We start from the raw sequence: 5,204 nt of genomic DNA, 5'->3' as shown, positions 1-5,204 counted from the left end.
TCTTACCCTTTGCGGCTCCCCCGCCCCCCCACCCCGCCTTCCTGTCTCCTCTGCCTGTCTTTCTCCCCCCCACACCCCCACCCTGGCCCCAGGGGCTACCCAATCTCTACCCCCGCCCCGTCCCTAACCCTCAACTCTGTCCTCTCTCCTTCATCCACCCCTGACTCTTCCGGCCCCCCCCTTTCTCCCCCTCCCCTCAACCCCACTGCCCCCGCTGTCGACCCTTCTTCGCCCCGTTTCTCTGCCCCTCCCCCTCCTTTCCTGTTGATCTCCCCGGTTGGTGGCCCCGGCTTGCTAAAGTGTCGTCCCTCCCACCTGGGACACCTGGCGTACACTCTGGGGAGGGGGCCCTCCCACAGGGCTCGCTCTGCCCCCACCGGTCTGGCTGTCTGCTCCACCGCCTCCTTGCCCACCCCCCACGGCCTCCCCTGCCTTCCCTCCTCCCCTCCTCCCCGGGCCCTTGTGGCTCTCCCGTCCCGCTCGCCCTCGGTCCTGCTTTCTGCTTCTTGAGAAATTCTGGGCTCTCTTCGCTTCCCCTTTCTGTGGCAGGGCTGCGTCACATGGTGCTCTGGGGAGTTTAGGAGAAATGAAAGCCTGGGTCGCAGGGTCTCTGCCTGCTCAGTTTTCTAAAAACTTCCCTCCCTGCCTACTCTTCCTCCCCCCACCTCTGGAGCCTGGAGTAATAGTTTCCATCTTTTGCTTTCACTTCTTCCCTAGATCCCACTTGGGCTGCATCCTCTTCCAATCACAATCCAAAGCGACAGGGACAGAACTGGAAATGCCGTTTGCATCTTTTGGTTCCCCCCTCCCGGTCCCTGGGCACTTTACAGATGCGGCGGCTGAGGCCCAGAGGACCTGTAGGAAGGGAGGGTGGGGATGACTGCTCATGATAACTCAACTGGGGGTGAACCACCGCTGGGGCTCTTGAGTGACAGGGGAAGCTCTCAGAATGCAATTCAGATTGTGTAACTGCTATTGGGAGGAAGGAAGCGGGGTCCCCTTCAGGAAGCATGTGGCACCATAGAGGGCCCACAAGTGAGTCAAGATTGGGAGCAGAGGGACCTCAGACTTCATCCAAACCAGGCTCAGCCCTCCCTCCGCAGAGTCCTGCAGCACGCCTCTGACCCCTGCCCTCCTCCAACCTCACCAGAGCCCCATAGCCACTCAAGTCCGGCCCCAGGGACCTTCTTTCTGTTCCCCTGACTGCTGAGCTCTGCTCTCTGTCAGAACTGCTCTTCCTCCTGAGCTCTGCATGGCTGCTCTCTTCTCTTTATCCAGATTTCAGCTGAAATGTCTCCTCTTCATAGAGACCTTCCTGGTGGTCCTAAGTAGTTGCCTACTGGATTCCCTCCATCTGTCACTCTGTCTTGTGTTCGTGTCTTCAGAGCGTGTAATACTCATCCAGTTACTGGTTTATTGTCTTCCCCAACAGAATAGAAGTTCCACTGGGTCAAGGACCTTGTCTTTTTTTTTTTTTTTTAAGAATTAATATTCTTTTAGGGGCGCCTGTGTGGCTCAGTCAGTTAAGCGTCTGCCTCTGGCTCAGGTTATGATCCTGGGGTCCTGGGATGGAGTCCCCCATCTGGCTCTCTGCTCAGTGGCGAATCTGCTCCTCTCTCTCCCTCTGCGATCGCTCTTATTCTCGCTCTTCCTCAAATAAATAAATAAAATCTTAAAAAAAGAGAGAATTAATGTTTTTTAGAGCAGTTTTAGGTTTACAACCAAATTGAGAGGGAGGTACAGAGATTGTCATATACCCCCTGCCCCACACATGCACAGCCTTCCCCATTATTAACATCACTCACCAGAATGGTACATTGTTTACCAAAGATGAACTGACACTGACACATGATAATCACCTGAAGTCTATAGTTCACCTTAGGGTTCACTCTTGATGTTGTACATCCTATGGACAACTGTATGACGACACGTACCCACCATTATAATATCATGTAGAGCATTTTCACTGCCTTAAACATCCTCTGTGCTCCACTTACTTATGTGCATGCTCCCTACCCCCCACCACTCCCAACCCCTGGCAACCACTGAATTTACTGTCTCCATTTTTGCCTTTTCCAGAATGTGATATAGCTGGAGTGGTGCAGTGGGTTGCCTTTACAGCTTGGCTTCTTTCATTTAGTAATATACATTTAAGATTCCTCCATGTCTTTCCATGGCTCCAAACCTCATTTCTTTTGAGTAATTGTCTGGATGGACCAAAATGGATCCATTCACCTACTGAAGAGCATCTTGTACGCTTCCAAGTTTTGGCAATTACAAATAAAGCTGCTAGCATCTTCCTTGTGCAGGTTTTTGTGTGAATGTAATCTTTCAACTCCTTTGGGGAAATACCAAAGAGCAGGATTGCTGGGTCATATAGTAAGAGTATATTTTGTTCTGTACAAAACCGCCAAACTGTCTTCCAAAGTGGCTGTACCATTTTGCATTCTCCCCGGCAATGAAGGAATGAGTTTGGGTTGCTCCATATTCTTGCTGGCCTTTGGCATTGTGGGTGCTCTGGATTTTGGCCATTTTAAGAGGCGTGGAGTGGTATCTTATTGTTGTTTTGATTTGCTCTTCCCTGATGATGTAGGATGCAGAGCACCTTTCCATATGCTCATTTCTAATCTGTTTATCTTCTTCAGTGAGGTGTCTGTGAAGGTCTTGGCCCATCTTTTAATGAGGTTGTTTGTTTTCTTATTGTTGAGTTATAAGAGTTCTTTGTATATTTTGGGTAACAGCCCTGTATCAGATGTGTCTTTTGCAAATATGTTCTACCTGTCAGTGGCTTATCCTCTCATTCTCTTGATGTTGTCTTTCCCAGAGTGGAAGTTGTTAATTTAATGAAATCCAGCTGGTCAATTATTTATTTCATAGCTCGTGTTGTATCTAAAAAGTCATCACCATACTCAAGGGTGTGTAGGTTTTCTCCTGTTATCTTCTAGGAGTTTCATAGTTTTGTGCTTTTATCGTTAAGTCCATGATCCATTTTGAGTTAAGTTTTGTGAAGTGCATAAAGTCTGTGTCTAGATTCATTTTCTTGCACGTGGATGTTCAGTTGTTCTAGCAGCATTTGTTGAAGAGACTTGTCTAGCTTTACCACTTGCCTTCTCAAGAGCTGTGTGATCTTCATCGAGTTACTTAACCTTTACCGTTTCTTTATCTGAAAAGTGGAGAATGAAAAATACTTACACTACTTACAGGTTTTTTTGTATCAAAATGAGATAACCCAGCCCGGTGGCTGGCATATCATAAGAGCTCAGGAAATGTCTGCACCCTAATTAACTAACAAACAAATAAAACAAATGTTTAGAGATTGCTTACTATATGCTGGGTGCTGTTCAAGGGGCTGAGGATACAACAGTGAACAAAATGGACACAAACCTCTGCCCTCGTGGAGGTGATGTTCCAGTGTTTGGGGTCATAGACAAGGAACAAAAGAAGGAAGGGGAATAAAACAGATCAGAAGGTATATTTAATATCACATATAATAAAGGCTATAATGAAAAATAAAGTTGGAATGAGACATGGAGATGACAGTGGAGGCTTTTCACTTTTATTTATTTTTTAAAATAAGATTTTATTTATTTATTTAAGATTTTATTTATTTATTTGTCAGAGAGAGAGAGTGTGTGAGCAAGTGCGGGGGGCGGTGCTGAGGGAGAGGGAGAAGAAGCAGGCTCCCTGCTGAGCAAAAAGCCCAATGTGGGACTCGATCCCAGGACCCTGGGATCATGACCCTGAGCCGAAGGCAGATGCTTAACCGACTGAGCCACCCAGGCATCACCAGTGGAGGCTTTTTAGATAAGGTATAATATAATCATAATTTATTATAGATCAGACTTTCTCAACCTTGACACTATTGACACTTTGGACCAGATGCTTCTTTGTTGTGTTTGTAGGCTGCCCTGTGCATCGGGGCGTAGCTAGCGGCATCCCTGGTCTCTGTGAACAAGACACTACCTGTACTCCAACCCCTCCGTTGTAATGATCAAAATGTCTCCAGACATTACCAAATGTCCCCTGGGGGCAGAAAACTGCAGCTATACATACAGGTCAGCTGGGGAAGGGTGTAGTGGGCTTAATGGTGGCCCCTGAAAAGATACGTCCACATGCTAATCCCTGGAAACTATGACTATTATCTGATATGACCAAAGATGCCATTAAATTAAGGGTCTTGAGAGGAGGTGCTTATCCTGGATTATCCCGGTGGGCTCTAAACACCATGGACAAGTGTCCTCGTAAAAGTAAGGCAGAGGGAGAGGAGACAGAGCCGCCCAGAAGGGAAGACAGAGGCTGAGAGCAAGTGTTGTGGCTGCAAATCCAGGAATGCCAAGGAACTTGGGTCGCCATGACACGTGGTTGGAGGGGCAAGGGACAGACTTTGTGAGGGCCTCTGCGGGGAGTGCGTCCCTACAGACATCTTGATGTCAGGCTTCTGGCTTCCTGAACTGTGAGAGGATCCATTTCTGGATCCATTTCTGTCATCTGTAGCCAGATGTGTGGTACTTTACTAAGAGCAACCATGGGAAACTAATCGGGAAGATGTACATCATCAGCGAGAGGGTTTCAACATCGAATGTTCTGATGCAAGATTCAAATTGCCATAGGAGAATTTATGAAGGAGCTGGTTGATGTTGGATGAGGGTGATCTCGTTTGCAGATCAAATGAAGCTGGAAAAGTTAGCAAAACAAACAAACAACAACACAATAACAACTTTGGCCAGTGGACTCCAGACGCCAGAAGATGTCCGCAGGGCAGTGGACAAATGTGAACGTCAGGCTACCTTCATGGCGCGCTCAGCGGAAAGGGCAAGGATGACATGGCTTAGTGGTAGCAGGACAAAAAACAAAACAAAACAAAACAAACAAACAAAAAATCCTTGGGGATTTCATCAACAGATTCAGGATGAGTCAAAATTGTTTGGGCCACCTGAGGCCACAACAGAACAGCGGTTGTCAACGTGATGAGATTATAGTGATTTGTTTTCTTTTCCTAAATCTCCAGAGTTGCTGTAATGTACTTCTAAGGCTTTGTTACCCAAAAGTCAAATTTGGTATCAGGGGGTTATCCTTCTGCTCGACTCCTCTCCTGGGTTTAGCAGAGCATTGGGTCCAGCAGATACCACACTTAAAGGTCCAATGGAGAGCGACCAGGGGAAGGAAAGGCCTTGAAGTCCTGCTCATGGGAGAGAAGAGACAAG

This window comes from Eumetopias jubatus, unplaced genomic scaffold (genome assembly GCF_037043125.1).
Source record: "Eumetopias jubatus isolate StellerSeaLion01/CBP00866 unplaced genomic scaffold, mEumJub1_p1.0 scaffold_13, whole genome shotgun sequence".
In the NCBI taxonomy this organism is placed as follows: Eukaryota; Metazoa; Chordata; class Mammalia; order Carnivora; family Otariidae; genus Eumetopias; species Eumetopias jubatus.
This window is presented reverse-complemented; position numbering follows the sequence as displayed.